Genomic DNA, 17,978 nt, shown 5'->3' on the forward strand with positions numbered 1-17,978 from the left:
TTGATTATTCACTTAAGGGGCAGACGGGCAGACCATCGAAGGGGCTCTGTCTTCAAAAGAGGGAAAGGGAAACATCTGGGAAATCATCATCAAATAAGAGAAAGCACATAAATTCTTACCAATTGCTCTCCCCACCCCCCTCCATAAAATGCTCATCCCAGTGGGAACTTGAAATCCAAAGAAGGAAGTACGCTGGCCACGATCAGTAGTTTTATTCAGATGTGGAAGGAAAGGGAGACCGGAAAACCTAACTTCTAGAAAATGGAAAATAGAAGGAAACAAATTCATCCCAGACTGAGCCCCTTCCTTCCTCTCCCCCTCGTCCCCCTCTCCATCCCCCCATCCTACCTCCTTCCCTTCCCCACAGCACCTGTATATATGTATATATGGTTGCACATATTTATTACTCTATTTATTTATTTATTTATTTTACTTGTACATTTCTATCCTATTTATTTTATTTTGTTGGTATGTTTGGTTTTGTTCTCTGTCTAACCCCTTTTAGACTGTGAGCCCACTGTTGGGTAGGGACTGTCTCTATGTGTTGCCAATTTGTACTTCCCAAGCGCTTAGTACAGTGTTCTGCACATAGTAAGCGCTCAATAAATACGATTGATTGATTGATTGATCCTCTATGCCCCATCTACATCGTCTGGGTACTTGGATCTGTGACCTTTAGCCATTCAATATTCACCCCACCCTCAACCCCACATACGTACATATCATCATCATCATCAATCGTATTTATTGAGCGCTTACTGTGTGCAGAGCACTGGACTAAGCGCTTGGGAAGTCCAAGTTGGCAACATCTAGAGACAGTCCCTACCCAACAGTGGGCTCACAGTCTAAAAGGGGGAGACAGAGAACAAAACCAAACATACTAACAAAATAAAATAAATAGAATAGATATGTACAACTAAAATAGAGTAATAAATACGTACAAACATATATACATATATACAGGTGCTGTCCTTTTCAATTCTACAGTCTACGTTGTTTTATGTTATCGTCTGCCTCCCCCTCTAAACTGTAAGCTCGCTGTGGGCAGGGCACGTGTCTGCCAACTCTGCTGCATTGTATTCTCCTAAGAGCTTCAACAGTGCTCTGCAAATAGTAAGCGCTCAGTAAACACCAGGGATGATGATGATGATCATCATCAATCGTATTTACTGAGCGCTTACTATGTGCAGAGCACTGTACTAAGCGCTTGGGAAGTACAAATTGGCAACATATAGAGACAGTCCCTACCCAACAGGGGGCTCACAGTCTAAAAGGGGGAGACAGAGAACAAAACCAAACATACTAACAAAATAAAATAAATAGAATAGATATGTACAAGTAAAATAAATAGAGTAATAAATACGTACAAACATATATAAATATGTACAAACATATATAATAATGATGGCATTTATTAAGCGATGATAGAGAAGCAGCATGGCTCAGTGGAAAGAGCCCGGGCTCGGGAGTCAGAGATCATGGGTTCAAATCCCGCCTCCGCCGCTTCTCAGCTGTGTGACGTTGGGCAAGTCGCTTAACTTCTCTTTGCCTCAGTGACCTCACCTGTCAAATGGGGATGAAGACTGTGGGACAACCTGATCACCCTGTAACCTCCCCAGCGCCTAGAACAGTGCTTTGCCCATAGTAAGCGCTTAACAAATGCCATTATTATCATTATTTTTATCAAAAGGCCCAACTGACTAATTACCTCAAAGACGGCACGATTCTGGAAGATAACCAGAATGGTTTGGGGAAGGATAAATCCAGGCAAGGTCAATCTAATCTCCGACGACCGAGCCAAACGTCGAACAGCAGCTGGAGTGGATCGAAACCTCACCGATTCGGCAAGGTTTTCGATTTCGTTTCCCAGCATAGATTCGACCGGGAAAATGGGGTCTGGAAGAAAACCGCCCAGCTCGTCGTGTGCTCTGAGGAGATTGGGTGCCGCCATTTTGAATTTGATGGACTAAGTGCTCTGCGTATAATAATAATAATAATAATTTTGGTATTTGTTAAGCGCTTACTATGTGCAAAGCGCTGTTCTAAGCGCTGGGGAGGATACAGGAGATCAGGTTGTCCCATGTGGGGCTCACAATCTTAATCCCCATTTTACAGATGAGGGAACCGAGGCCCAGAGAAGTGACTTCTCTGGTTATCTTCCAGTATCCTGCCGTCTTTGAGGTAATTAGTCAGGCCCTACTGAGAGCTCACCTACTCCAGGAGGCCTTCCCAGACTGAGCCCTACCTTTCCTCTCCCCCTCGTCCCCATCTCCATCCCCCCATCTTACCTCCTCCCTTCCCCACAGCACCTGTATATATGGATATACGTTTGTACAGATTTATTACTCTATTTATTTTACTTGTACATATCTATTCTATTTATTTTATTTTGTTAGTCTGTTTGGTTTTGTTCTCTGTCTCCCCCTTTCAGACTGTGAGCCCACTGCTGGGTAGGGACTGTCTCTATATCATCATCATCAATCGTATTTATTGAGCGCTTACTATGTGCAGAGCACTGCACTAAGCGCTTGGGAAGTACAAATTGGCAACATATAGAGATATATAGAGACATACAGAGACATATAGACATATAGAGTCCCTCTATATCATCATCATCAATCGTATTTATTGAGCGCTTACTATGTGCAGAGCACTGCACTAAGCGCTTGGGAAGTACAAATTGGCAACCTATAGAGACATATAGAGATATAAAGAGACATATAGACATATAGAGTCCCTCTATATCATCATCATCAATCGTATTTATTGAGCGCTTACTATGTGCAGAGCACTGCACTAAGCGCTTGGGAAGTACAAATTGGCAACATATAGAGATATATAGAGACATACAGAGACATATAGACATACAGAGTCCCTCTATATCATCATCATCAATCGTATTTATTGAGCGCTTACTATGTGCAGAGCACTGCACTAAGCGCTTGGGAAGTACAAATTGGCAACATATAGAGACATATAGAGACATATAGAGTCCCTCTATATGTTACCAACTTGTACTTCCCAAGCGCTTAGTCCAGTGCTCTGCACACAGTAAGTGCTCAATAAATACGATTGATGATGATGATGATGGCCTTTTCAGCCCCAGCCCACCCCCAGCCCCCCGACCCACCCATACAGAGGGGAACTTCCCTGTCAACTGTGCTTTTTTGAGCGTCAAGGCCCACTATCTCCCCACCGTGTTCTCTGCAAAACCTCGGGTTCGGAAAGACTGGTACTCGCCCGTCTGGGCAGCGGGCAACCACGAAACCAGGCCACCAGCGATGACGTCTGTTTGACGTCAAACAGACAAACAACAGACAAACACCACCGGCTGTTTGAGGGGGGGCTCCGGGTCTCTACCAAGACCCGACAGTTCATTCATTCATTCATTCATTCAATCGTACTTATTGAGCGCTTACCGTGTGCAGAGCACTGTACTAAGCCCTTGGGAAGTCCAAGTCGGCAACAGAAAGAGACGGTCCCTATTCATTCAATCGTACTTATTGAGCGCTTACCGTGTGCAGAGCACTGTACTAAGCCCTTGGGAAGTCCAAGTCGGCAACAGAAAGAGACGGTCCCTATTCATTCAATCGTGCTTATTGAGCGCTTACTGTGTGCAGAGCACTGTACCAAGCCAAGTTGGCAACGTATAGAGACGGTGCCTACCCAACAGCGGGCTCACACGGTTCACTTCTCTGTGCCTCAGTTACCTCATCCAGATCATCATCATCATCATCATCAATCGTATTTATTGAGCGCTTACTATGTGCTCTATATGTTGCCAATTTGTACTTCCCAAGTGCTTAGTACAGTGCTCTGCATATAGTAAGCGCTCAATAAATACGATTGATGATGATAATGATGATGATCTGGAAAATGGGGATCCATTCAGTCATCCAATCGTAGTTACTGAGCGCTTACTGTGTGCAGAGCACGGGACTAAGCGCTTGGGAAGTCCAAGTCGGCAACAGATAGAGACGGTCCCTATTCATTCAATCGTGCTTACTGAGCGCTTACCGTGTGCAGAGCACTGTACTAAGCCCTTGGGAAGTACAAGTTGGCAACGTATAGAGACGGTGCCTACCCAACAGCGGGCTCACACGGTTCACTTCTCTGTGCCTCAGTTACCTCATCTGGAAAATGGCGATTCATTCATTCATTCAATCGTAGTTACTGAGCGCTTACTGTGTGCACAGCACGGGACTAAGCGCTTGGGAAGTCCAAGTCGGCAACAGATAGAGACGGTCCCTATCCATTCAATCATATTTATTGAGCGCTTACTGTGTGCAGAGCACTGTACTAAGCGCTTGGGAAGTCCAAGTCGGCAACAGATAGAGACGGTGCCTACCCAACAGCAGGCTCACACGGTTCACTTCTCTGTGCCTCGGTTACCTCATCTGGAAAATGGGGATTCATTCATTCATTCAATCGTATTTATTGAGCACTTACTGTGTGCAGAGCTCTGTACTAAGCGCTTGGGAAGTCCAAGTCGGCAACAGATAGAGACGGTCCCTATTCATTCAGTCGTACTTATTGAGCGCTTACTGTGTGCACAGCACTGTACTAAGCCCATCTCTAGGCACCGTCTCTATATGTTGCCAATTTGTACTTCCCAAGCGCTTAGTACAGTGCTCTGCACATAGTAAGCGCTCAATAAATACGATTGATGATGATGATGATTAACTTTAATTCTATTTGTTCTGACGACTTTGACACCTGTCTCCATGTCTTGTCGCCTGTCTCCCCCTTCTAGACTGCGAGCCCATTGCTGGGTAGGGACCGTCTCTAGATGCTGCCGACTTGGACTTCCCAAGCGCTTAGTCCAGTGCTCTGCACACAGTAAGCGCTCGATAAATACGATTGAATGTGTTTTGAAAACGAGAGATAGGATAGCCTTTAGCGACCATCTGCTCCTGCTGATCAAAATACGCGGTTCTTCTAATGAGACGGAGTCCGCGCCGCTATTGAATCCCAGGATCAAAACCCTAAGGATGACCCACTGCCTCCCTTTGGCATCATGCTGGAGACGTGGCAGAAAAAGGGGAAAAAGGGACTGTGAGCCCACTGTTGGGTAGGGACTGTCTCTATATGTTGCCAATTTGTACTTCCCGAGCGCTTAGTCCAGTGCTCTGCACATAGTAAGCGCTCAATAAATACGATTGATGATGAAAAAGGGAAGGAAGTCTTTTCTTGAAAGGTCCTTGCATTGGTTTTTGGGCCTTACCTTCCTACGGTGGATTTTCCTTGCGACTTGCAAAGCCGCCTCACTTTTTAGAGATCACAACCACAGACCCTCCACTAAACCTTCCGAGCGGCGCTTGTCCTGATTGGAAAGGGAAGGAGGAGACTGAGCCCCTTCCTTCCTCTTCCCCTCGTCCCCCTCTCCATCCCCCCCATCTTACCCCCTTCCCTTCCCCACAGCACCTGGATATATGTTTGTACATATTTATTACTCTATTTATTTTACTTGTACCTATCTATTCTATTTATTTTATTTTCTTAGTATGTTTGGTTTTGTTCTCTGTCTCCCCCTTCTAGACTGTGAGCCCACTGTTGGGTAGGGACCGTCTCTATATGTTGCCAACTTGGACTTCCCAAGCGCTTAGTACAGTGCCCTGCACACAGTAAGCGCTCAATAAATACGACTGATGATGATGATGAAGGACGGACTTTATCACCAGACCAGAGCTCCGCAGGCTCGGGAGGGAAGCTGCCCAGCCGCCATTCATTCAATCGCATTTATTGAGCGCTTACTGTGTGCAGAGCGCTGTACTAAGCGCTTGGAACTTCCCACCAGCCTCTGCTCCGGCCCGGGGAAGGGCGAGAAATCAGCAGCAGCTGATTCAGAAGGCCGCAACTGTGACAGTCGGACTCTGATCCACGAGGATCGGCGCTTAGTACAGTGCTCTGCACACAGGAAGCGCTCAATAAATACGATTGATGAGGAGCCTGGAACTCTTCTCCTCAAGGCAACTATTCTCCTCCTCATTGTCCCGGTCTTTTCTATTTGTGCTTTTATCGTTTCACCCCCTCAGCCCTTCTCCATCCTTAGATTGTGAACCCACTAGAGGCCAGTGACCGTGTCTAATTCCCACCCGCCTGTTTTCCCAGCACTAAATACAGTGCTTCGCACACGGTAGGCGCTTAATAAATACAAATACTACTACCGTACCTGAGCTGATGGACTGGTTGAGAACCTACTCCGCGGCACACTTTTCAGTTCCTTATTGGTAACTACTGTGAGGAACCTTGGGCATCTCAGAGAAGGAAATCAGGGATTGTTTCGGTGTCCTTTAAGAAAAAAAAAATCCAAATAATAATAATAATGATGGTGCTTGTTAAGCACTTACTACTGTTCTAAGGACTGGGGAGGTTACAAGGTGATCAGGCTGTCCGATGGGGGGCTCACAGTTTTAATCCCCATTTTACAGATGAGGTAACTGAGAAGTTAAGAAACTTGCTATGTAATAATAATAATAATAATAATGTACACAGTAAGCGCTCAGTAAATGCAGTTAAGTTAAATGACGGTGCTTGGCTAAAGATACTAGTGACAAAAAGGGGCAGAGAGTCATTCTCTCCCCCTCGTCCCCCTCTCCATCCCCCCAATCTTACCTCCTTCCCTTCCCCACAGCACCTGTATATATGTATATATGTTTGTACAGATTTATTACTCTATTTATTTATTTATTTTACTTGTACATATCTATTCTATTTATTTTATTTTGTTAGTATGTTTGGTATTGTTCTCGGTCTCCCCCTTTTAGACTGTGAGCCCGCTGTTGGGTAGGCACTGTCTCTATATGTTGCCAACTTGGACTTCCCAAGCGCTTAGTCCAGTGCTCTGCACATAGTAAGCGCTCAATAAATACGATTGATGATGATGATGTACACAGTAAGCGCTCAGTAAATACAGTTAAGTTAAATGACGGTGCTTGGCTAAAGATACTAGTGACAAAAAGGGGCAGAGAGTCATTCTCTCCCCCTCGTCCCCCTCTCCATCCCCCCAATCTTACCTCCTTCCCTTCCCCACAGCACCTGTATATATGTATATATGTTTGTACAGATTTATTACTCTATTTATTTATTTATTTTACTTGTACATATCTATTCTATTTATTTTATTTTGTTAGTATGTTTGGTATTGTTCTCGGTCTCCCCCTTTTAGACTGTGAGCCCGCTGTTGGGTAGGCACTGTCTCTATATGTTGCCAACTTGGACTTCCCAAGCGCTTAGTCCAGTGCTCTGCACATAGTAAGCGCTCAATAAATACGATTGATGATGATGATGTACACAGTAAGCGCTCAGTAAATACAGTTAAGTTAAATGACGGTGCTTGGCTAAAGATACTAGTGACAAAAAGGGGCAGAGAGTCATTCTCTCCCCCTCGTCCCCCTCTCCATCCCCCCAATCTTACCTCCTTCCCTTCCCCACAGCACCTGTATATATGTATATATGTTTGTACAGATTTATTACTCTATTTATTTATTTATTTTACTTGTACATATCTATTCTATTTATTTTATTTTGTTAGTATGTTTGGTATTGTTCTCGGTCTCCCCCTTTTAGACTGTGAGCCCGCTGTTGGGTAGGCACTGTCTCTAAATGTTGCCAACTTGGACTTCCCAAGTGCTTAGTCCAGTGCTCTGCACATAGTAAGCGCTCAATAAATACGATTGATGATGATGATGTACACAGTAAGCGCTCAGTAAATACAGTTAAGTTAAATGACGGTGCTTGGCTAAAGATACTAGTGACAAAAAGGGGCAGAGAGTCATTCTCTCCCCCTCGTCCCCCTCTCCATCCCCCTCATCTTACCTCCTTCCCTTCCCCACAGCACCTGTATATATGTATATATGTTTGTACATATTTATTACTCTATTTATTTTACTTGTACATATCTATTCTATTTATTTTATTTTGTTAGTATGCTTGGTATTGTTCTCTGTCTCCCTCTTTTAGACTGTGAGCCCACTGCTGGGCAGGGACTGTCTCTATATGTTGCCAACTTGGACTTCCCAAGCGCTTAGTCCAGTGCTCTGCACACAGTAAGCGCTCAATAAGTACGATTGATTGATTGATTGATTGATTGGTATTGTTCTCTGTCTCCCCCTTTTAGACTGTGAGCCCGCTGTTGGGTAGGGACTGTCTCTAGATGTTGCCAACTTGGACTTCCCAAGCGCTTAGTCCAGTGCTCTGCACACAGTAAGCGCTCAATAAATACGATTGATTGATTGATTGATTCAACCCCTTCTCCTGCTCCTCTAAGGCCAGAACTGCTGAAACAGTAGGGGAAAGGTAGAGGCCGCCCAGTTGGCAGGGGGCCGGTTTCAAATCTAATGAAGACCGAACAGAATAGTTGCAAAATACTCTGGGGCGTTTTCTCCTAAACCCCCAGAAGTAACGTGGCTTAAGTGGAAAAAGCGCGGGCTTGGGAGTGAGAGGTCGTGGGTTCTAATCCCGGCTCCGCCACTTATCGGATGAGCGACTTTGGGCAAGTCACTTAACTTCCCTGTGCCTCAGTTACCTCATCTGTAAAATGGGGGGGGTTAAGACTGTGAGCCCCCTGTGGGGCAACGTGATTACCTTGTATCCGCCCATCCGCCAAGCTAGCTCTCTTCCTCCCTTCAAGGCCCTGCTGAGAGCTCACCTCCTCCAGGAGGCCTTCCCAGACTGAGCCCCCTCCTTCCTCTCCCCCTCGTCCCCCTCTCCATCCCCCCATCTTACCTCCTTCCCTTCCCCACAGCACCTGTATATATGCATATATGTTTGTACATATTTATTACTCTATTTATATTTATTTATTTTATTTGTACATATCTATTCTATTTATTTTATTTTGTTAGTATGTTTGGTTTTGTTCTCTGTCTCCCCCCTTTTAGACTGTGAGCCCACTGTTGGGTAGGGACTGTCTCCATATGTTGCCAATTTGTACTTCCCAAGCGCTTAGTACAGTGCTCTGCACATAGTAAGTGCTCAATCAATACGATTGATGATGATGATGATGATCTACCCCAGCGCTTAAAGCAGTGCTTGGCACATAGTAAGCGCTAATAAATACCATCATTATTATTATTATCCAAGATGCCATTCGCTGAGGGAAGCTGTCCTTTCGCTCCTGCTCCAAGCCGGACAGTCCCCGAGATTTGACGGGCCTTGGGGTGTTGATTATGTTGATTATGGGGTGTTGATTATGTTGCCAATTTGTACTTTCCAAACGCTTAGTTTCCTCTCCCCCCATCCCCCTCTCCTTCCCCCCCATCTTACCTCCTTCCCTTCCCCACAGCACCTGTATAGATGTATATGTTTGTACAGATTTATTACTCTATTTATTTATGTATTTATTTATTTTACTTGTACATATCTATTCTATTTATTTTATTTTGTTAGTATGTTTGGTTTTGTTCTCTGTTTCCCCCTTTTAGACTGTGAGCCCACTGTTGGGTAGGGACTGTATATGATGCCAACTGCATATGATGCCGCTCAATTCTAGACTGTGAGCCCGTTGTTGGGTAGGGACCGTCCCTATACGTTGCCAACTTGGACTTCCCAAGTGCTTAGTACAGTGCTCTGCACACAGTAAGCACTCAATAAATACGATTGATTGATTGATTAGTACAGTGCTCTGCACAGAGTAAACGTTCAATAAATACAATTGAGTGAATGATTAAATATTGCCTGTTTGCTTGTTTTGAGAGAAGCAGCGTGTCTCAGTGGAAAGAGCCCGGGCTTGGGAGCCAGAGGTCAGGGGTTCTAATCCCAGCTCCGCCACATGTCTGCTGTGTGACCTTGGGCAAGTCACTTAACTTCTCTGAGCCTCAGTGACCTCATCTGTAAAATGGGGCTAAAGACTGTGAGGCCCACGGGGGACAACCTGATCAACTAGTATCCCCCCGGCGCTTAGAACAGTGCTTCGCACATAGTAAGCGCTTAACAAATGCCATCATTGGCCATCATGAGAAGCAGCGTGGATCAGTGGAAAGAGCCCGGGCTTTGGAGTCAGAGGTCATGGGTTCAAATTCTGACTCCGCCACTTGTCAGCTGGGTGACTTTGGGCAAGTCACTTCACTTCCCTGGGCCTCAGTTCCCTCACCTGTAAAATGGGGATAAAGACTGTGAGCCCCCCGTGGGACAACCTCATCACCTTGTAACCGCCCCAGCGCTTAGAACAGTGCTTGGCACATAGTAAGCGCTTAATATATGCTATCATTATTACTCTTAAGTGACGTCAGGGGCGGGGCCTGACGAGGGGCGGGCCTGAATTGTGACGTCAGGGGCGGGGCCTGAAGAGATGTGTTGGGGGAGGTGCGGTCTCAAGAGTGACGTCAGGGGCGGGGCCTAAGGAGTGACGTCAGGGGGCGGGGCCTGAGAAGCCCACCCACGAGGGTGGAGTGGGGAGGGGCCTAAAGAGAGACCGTGGGCGGGAGCCTGAAGAGTGACGTCAGGGGGCGGGGCCGTTGGGGAGGGAGAAGAGGGCGGGGCTTGAAGCGTGAGGGTCCGGTGGGGGCGGGGCCTGAAAAGTGACGTCAGGGGCGGGGCCTGACAGGGAGCGTGGGCGGGGCCTGAAGAGTGACGCCGGGGGGCGGGGCCTGATGCGGGACAACGGGGGAGGGGACGGGGCCTTATGAGGGGCCGCGGGGAGGGGTGGGGCTGGATGAGAGTGACGTCAGGGGGCGGGGCCGGATGAGGGGCCGCGGGGAAGGGGCGGGGCCCGAAGAGTGACATCGGGGGAGGGGTCTGAAGAGGGGCCGTGGGGGGCCCGATGGGTGACGTCAGGGGGAGGGGCTTGATGAGAGTGACGTCGGGGGCGGGGCCTGATAAGGGGTCGCAGGTGGCGGGGCGGGGTCTGAGGAGTGACGTCAGTGGGGGGGGGCCCGATGGGAAGGACGACGGGGCGGGGCCTGGGGAGAGATCCGAAAGGGGGCGGAGCCTGATGAGGGGCCCGGGGAGGGGGGGAAGGGGCGGGGCCTGAGGAGTGATGTCGGGGGCGGGGCCTGATGAGGGGCCGGGGGAAGGCGAATGGGCGTGGTCGGAGGAGAGTGACGTCAGGGGGCGGGGCCTGATGAGGGGCCGCTGGAAGGCGAATGACCGCGGTCTGATGAGTGTGACGTCAGCGGGCGGGGCCTGATGACGGGCCGCGAGGAGTGACCTGAGAGTGACGTCAGGGGGCGGACCCGAGGAGAATGACGTCAGGGGCGCGGGTTGCGGGGTGATGTCAGGGGGCGGGGCCCGGTCCGGCCGGGGGTGAGGAGGAGGGCGGAAGGAAAGGGTCTCGGTGGGTCGGCAGGGGAGGGTACCTGGCGGGGGTGGTCCGGCCGTTGAGGCCCGGCGTGGATGCGGGTGTGAGCCCCAAGCCCGCCAACGCCGCCGCCGCCGCCTCCTCCTCTCCGCCGCCGCTGTCGCCGGGCCGGTTGCTGGGCTGGGGCCGCACGGAGCATGCGCACTGCGGGCGGCGCCAGGGACACGCCCACGCCGCGCCAGCCCGCGCGCGCTGAGGAGGCGCGCGCGCTGAGGAGGCCTCGCCATGGCGGCGCCGCCTCAGCCGCCTCACTCTGAGGAAACCCTGAAGGGATCGCCATTAGAACAGTAATCCTCATCGTGACGGCCCTTGTTCGTAATTATAATCACGATAAGAGCGTTTATTAAGCACTGACTCTGTGCAGAGCGCCGTTCTAAGCGCCGGGGAGGTGACAAGGTGATGAGGTGGGCCCACGGGGGGCTCCCAGTCTTCACCCCCATTTTACAGATGAGGGAACTGAGGCACCGAGAATAAGAATAATCATGATGGCATTTGTTAATAATAATAATAATAATTATGGCATTCATTCATTCATTTATTTATTTATTTTACTTGTACATTTCTATCCTACTTATTTTATTTTGTTGGTATGTTTGGTTCTCTTCTCTGTCTCCCCCTTTTAGACTGTGAGCCCACTGGTGGGTAGGGACCGTCTCTATGTGTTGCCAATTTGTACTTCCCAAGCGCTTAGTCCAGTGCTCTGCACGTAGTAAGCGCTCAATAAATACGATTGATTGATTGATTGATTGATGGCCTTTGTTCATTCATTCATTCAATCGTATTTCTTGAGCGCTTACTGTGTGCAGAGCACTGTGCTAAGCGCTTGGGAAGTCCAAGGTGGCAACGTACACAGTCCCTACCCAACAGCGGGCTCACAGTCTACAAGGGGGAGACAGAGAACAAAACATATTAACAAGATAAAATAAATAGAATATGTAGAAATAAGGTAAATGAATAGAGTAACAAATACGTTCAAACACATATATATATACATATACAGGTGCTGTGGGGAGGGGAAGGAGGTGAGGCGGGGGGGTGGGGGGCTCATTCATTCATTCATTCAATCGTATTTATTGAGCGCTTACTGTGTGCAGAGCACTGTACTAAGCGCTGGGGAAGTCCAAGTTGGCAACATCTAGAGACGGTCCCTACCCAACAGTGGGTTCACAGTCTTAAAAGGGGGAGACAGAGAACAAAACAAAACATTAACAAAATAAGTAGAATAAATTTCATTCATTCAATCGTATTTATCGAGCGCTTACTGTGTGCAGAGCACTGTACTAAGCGCTTGGGAAGTCCAAGTTGGCAACATCTAGAGACGGTCCCTACCCAACAGCGGGCTCACAATCTAGAAGGGGGAGACAGAGAACAAAACAAAACATTAACAAAATAAGTAGAATAAATTTCATTCATTCAATCGTATTTATCGAGCGCTTAGTGTGTGCAGAGCACTGTACTAAGCGCTTGGGAAGTCCAAGGTGGCAACATCTAGAGACGGTCCCTACCCAACAGCGGGCTCACAGTCTAGAAGGGGGAGACAGAGAACAAAACAAAACATTAACAAAATAAGTAGAATAAATTTCATTCATTCATTCATTCAATCGTACTTATTGAGCGCTTACTGTGTGCAGAGCACTGTACTAAGCGCTTGGGAAGTCCAAGGTGGCAACATAGAGAGACGGTCCCTACCCAACAGCGGGCTCACAGTCTAGAAGGGGGAGACAGAGAACAAAACATATTAACAAAATAAAATAAGTAGAATAAATTTCATTCATTCATTCATTCAATCGTATTTATTGAGCTCTTACTGTGTGCAGAGCACTGTACTAAGCGCTTGGGAAGTCAAAGTCGGCAGCAACTAGAGACGGTCCCTACCCAATAACGGGCTCACAGTCTAGAAGGGGGAGACAGACAACAAAACAAAACATGAGGAACATCAGAATAAATAGATGTAAAGCTAGATGCACATCATCAACAAAAGGCTCCCAGTCTTCATCCCCATTTTACAGATGAGGGAACTGAGGCCCAGAGAAGAGTAATAATAATAATGATGGCATTTGTTAAGTGCTTACTATGGGTAAAGCACACAATAATAAGAATCATGGCATTTGCTAAGTGCTTACTAGGTGCCCAGTGCTGTTCTAAGGTTGTCATTCATTCATTCAATCGTATTTATTGAGCGCTTACTGTGTGCAGAGCACTGTACTAAGCGCTTGGGAAGTCCAAGTCGGCAACATATAGATACGGGCCCTACCCCATGATGGGCTCACAGTCTAGAAGGGGGAGACAGACAACAAAACAAAACATGGAGACGGGTGTCAAGTCATCCAAATAAATAGATGTAAAGTTAGGTGCACATCATTAACAAAAGGCTCCCAGTCTTCATCCCCATTTTACAGATGAGGGAACTGAGGCCCAGAGAAGAGTAATAATAATAATGATGATGGCATTTGTTAAGCGCTTACTATGGACAAAGCATCCCCCCCATCTTACCTCCTTCCCTTTCCCACAGCACCTGTATATATGTATATATGTTTGTACAGATTTATTACTCTATTTATTCATTTATTTATTTTATTTGTACATATCTATTCTATTTATTTTATTTTGTTAGTATGTTTGGTTTTGTTCTCTGTCTCCCCCTTTTAGACTGTGAGCCCAATGTTGGGTAGGGACTGTCTCTAGATGTTGCCAATTTGTACTTCCCAAGCGCTTAGTCCAGTGCTCTGCACATAGTAAGTGCTCAATAAATACGATTGATGATGATGAATGATGGCATTAAACGCTTACTATGGGCAAAGCACTCAATAATAAGAATGATGGCATTTGTGAAGCGCTTACTAGGTGCCAAGCACTGTTCTGAGCGCTGGAAAGGCTTCTTCAGAGAATAATAATAATAATGATGAGCCCATTGTTGGGTAGCGACCGTCTCTGTTGCCGACTTGTACTTCCCAAGCGCTTAGTCCAGTGCCCTGCACACCTTAAGCGCTCAATAAATACGATTGAATGAACGAGTGAATTTATTAAGCGCTTACTAGGTGCCCAGCACTGTTCTAAGCGCTGAGGTAGATACAAGGTCCTCAGGTTGTCCCCCGAGGAGCTCCCAGTCTTCATCCCCATTTTACAGATGAGGGAACTGAGGCCCAGAGAAGAGTAATCAATCAATCAATCAATCAATCAATCATATTTATTGAGCGCTTACTGTGTGCAGAGCACTGTACTAAGCACTTGGGAAGTACAAGTTGGCAACATATAGAGACAGTCCCTACCCAATAGTGGGCTCACAGTCTAGAAGGGGGAGACAGAGGACAAAACCAAACATACTAACAAAATAAAATAAATAGAATAGATATGTACAAGTAAAATAAATAAATAAATGAGTAATAAATATGTACAAACATATATGCATATATCCAGGTGCTGTGGGGAAGGGAAGGAGGTAAGATGGGGGGATGGAGAGGGGGGCGAGGGGGAGAGGAAGGAAGGGGCTCAGTCTGGGAAGGCCTCCTGGAGGAGGTGAGCTCTCAGTAGGGCCTTGAATAATAGTAATAATAAATAGTAAAAATAAATAGTAAATAAATAAATAAAAAATAAATAGTAAAAATAAATAGTAATAATAAGAGAATAATAATGATGATGGCATTTGTTAAGCGCTTACTATGGACAAAGCACTCAACAATAAGAATGATGGCATTTGTTAAATGCTTGCTAATAATAATAATAATAATTATTATAATAATGATGATGGCATTTGTTAAGCACTTACTAGGTGCCAAGCACTGTTCTGAGCACTGGAAAAGCTTCTTAGGTGAATAATAATAGTGATGACCCTGTTGTTGGGTAGCAACCGTCTCTATCTGTTGCCGGCTTGTACTTCCCAAGCGCTTAGTACAGTGCTCTGCACACCATAAGTGCTCAATAAATACAATTGAATGAACGAATGGATTTATTAAGCGCTTACTAGGTGCCCAGCACTGTTCTAAGCGCTGAGGTAGATACAATGTCCACAGGTTGTCCCCCGAGGGGCTCCCAGTCTTCATCCCCATTTTACAGATGAGGGAACTGAGGCCCAGAGAATAGTAATAATAATAATGATGGCATTTATTAAGCGCTTACTATGGCCCCAGACTGAGCCCCCTCCTTCCTTCCCCCCACCCCACAGCACCTGTATATGTGTTTGTACAGATTTATGACCCTGTTTTACTTGTACATATTTACTATTCTATTTATTTTATTTTGTTAATATATTTTGGTTTGTTGTCTGTCTCCCCCTTCTAGACTGTGAGCCCGCTGTTGGGTAGGGACCGTCTCTAGATGTTGCGAACTCGGACTTCCCAAGCGCTTAGTCCAGTGCTCTGCACACAGTAAGCGCTCAATAAATACGATTGAATGAATGAATGAATGTGACGTGGAATCAGGACCCAAAAGACCCCCCCACCATGGGGGCTTTCTGGCCCGTTTGCTCTTTGGAGCCTGGCCCATGACTGACCTGATTAGCTTGTATAACAATAATAATAATAATAATAATAATAATAATAATAATGGCATTTATTAAGCGCTTACTACGTGCAAAGCACGGTTCTAAGCGCTGGGGAGATTACAAGGTGATCAGGTTGTCCCACGGCGGGCTCGCACTCCATTTTCCAGATGAGGGAACTGAGGCCCAGAGAAGTGAAGTGACTCGCCCAAACTCACACAGCTGACAATTGGCGGAGCCGGGATTTGAACCCATGACCTCTGACTCCAAAGCCCGGGCTCTTTCCACTGAGCCACGCTGCTTCTGCCCACTGTTGGGTAGGGACTGTCTCTGTATGTTGCCAGCTTGTACTTCCCAAGCGCTTAGTACAGTGCTCTGCACACAGTAAGCGCTCAATAAATCCGATTGATTGATATTATGGTATTTGTCAAGCATTTACTATGTGCCAGGCACTGTACTGAGCGCTGGGGTGGGTACAGGCAAATCAGGTTGGACACGGTCCCTGTCCCACAAGGGGCTCAGCCTTAATCCCCATTTTACAGACGAGGTCACTGAAGCCCAGAGAAGTGAGGTGACTTGCCCAAGGTCACACAGCAGACAAGAGGCAGAGCAGGGATTAGAACCCATGACCTTCTGATTCCCAGGCCTGTGCTCTAGCCACTTCGCCAGGCTGCTTCTCTTCTCTCGTATCTATCCCAGCGCTTAGAACAGTGCTTGGCATATAGTAAGCGCTTAACAAACACCACAATTCTGCCCCAGCCTGATTGTCTGTCAATAAATATTAATTATGACATTTGTTAAGCCCTTATTACGTGTCAAGCACTGGTTGAAGCGCTGGGATGGATCCAAATTAATCAGGTTGGACCCATTCCCTGTCCCACATGGGGCTCACAGTCTTAATCAATCAATCAATCAATCAATCAATCGTATTTATTGAGCACTTACTGTGTGCAGAGCACTGTACTAAGCGCTTGGGAAGTCCAAGTTGGCAACGTACAGAGACGGTCCCTACCCAGCAGTGGGCTCACAGTCTAGAAGAGGGAGGGAGAGCTTAATCGGAGGGAGAACAGGTATTGATCCCAGTTAATCAATCAATCAATCCCTCAATCATATTTACTGAGCGCTTACGATGTGCAGAGAACTGTAACAATAATAATAATAATAATAATAATGGTAGCATTTATTAAGCGCTTACTATGTGCAGAGGACTGTTCTAAGCACTGGGGAGGTTACAAGGTGATCAGGGTGTCCCACGGGGGGCTCACAGTCTTCATCCCCATTTTACAGATGAGGGAACCAAGGCCCAGAGAAGCTAAGTTGTGTATATGTTGTATATATGTATATACGTTTGTACGTATTTATTACTCTATTTATTTTACTTGTCCATATCTATTCTATTTTATTTTGTTAGTATGTTTGGTTTTGTTCTCTGTCTCCCCCTTTTAGACTGTGAGCCCACCGTTGGGTAGGGACTGTCTCTATATGTTGCCAACTTGGACTTCCCAAGCGCTTAGTACAGTGCTCTGCACACAGTAAGCGCTCAATAAATACAGTTGATTAAGTGACTTCTTGTGAGGCCCAAAGTCACACAGAGCTGGCAATTGGCAGAGCCGGGATTTGAACCCATGACCTCTGACTCCAAAGCCCGGGCTCTATCCACTGAGCCACGCTGCTTCTCTTCTGTGTTAAAAACCTGAGGGAGAGAACAATATAACAGAGTTGGTTAGATCATCATCATCATCATCATCATCAATCGTATTTATTGAGCGCTTACTATGTGCAGAGCACTGGACTAAGCGCTTGGGAAGTACAAATTGGCAACATATAGAGACGGTCCCTACCCAACAGTGGGCTCACAGTCTAAAAGGGGGAGACGGAGAACAAAACCAAACATACTAACAAAGTAAAATAAATAGAATAGACATGTACAAGTAAAATAAATAGAGTAATAAATATGTACAAACATATATACATATATACATGTATATATGTATATATACATATATATGTATATATACACATATATGTGTATATATATACACATACATACATATATATATGCATGTATATATACACATATATGTGTGTATATATACATATATGTGTATATATACATATATATGTATATATACACATATATATGTGTATATATATACACATACATATATATACAGATACATTCCCTGCTACAGTCTAGAGCCT

General features: G+C 46.2%; 1 protein-coding gene across 3 annotated transcripts in view; it reads right to left on the reverse strand.

The window, feature by feature from the left end:
* The window catches only part of STRADA (STE20 related adaptor alpha), a 56,215-nt gene extending 44,836 nt beyond the window's left edge, over positions 1–11,379 (reverse strand). For all 3 annotated transcript variants that reach the window (XM_038753784.1, XM_038753787.1, XM_038753783.1), the window contains exons 1-2: positions 11,298–11,379; positions 6,173–6,291 (exon numbers count right to left, since the gene is read on the reverse strand). The gene's annotated coding sequence lies outside the window, so the exon portion shown is untranslated. The remainder of the gene's footprint in view (positions 1–6,172; positions 6,292–11,297) is intronic.
* Between the last annotated feature and the right edge of the window lie 6,599 nt (positions 11,380–17,978).

The sequence above is a fragment of the Tachyglossus aculeatus genome, chromosome 11 (genome assembly GCF_015852505.1).
Source record: "Tachyglossus aculeatus isolate mTacAcu1 chromosome 11, mTacAcu1.pri, whole genome shotgun sequence".
NCBI classification, from domain to species: domain Eukaryota; kingdom Metazoa; phylum Chordata; class Mammalia; order Monotremata; family Tachyglossidae; genus Tachyglossus; species Tachyglossus aculeatus.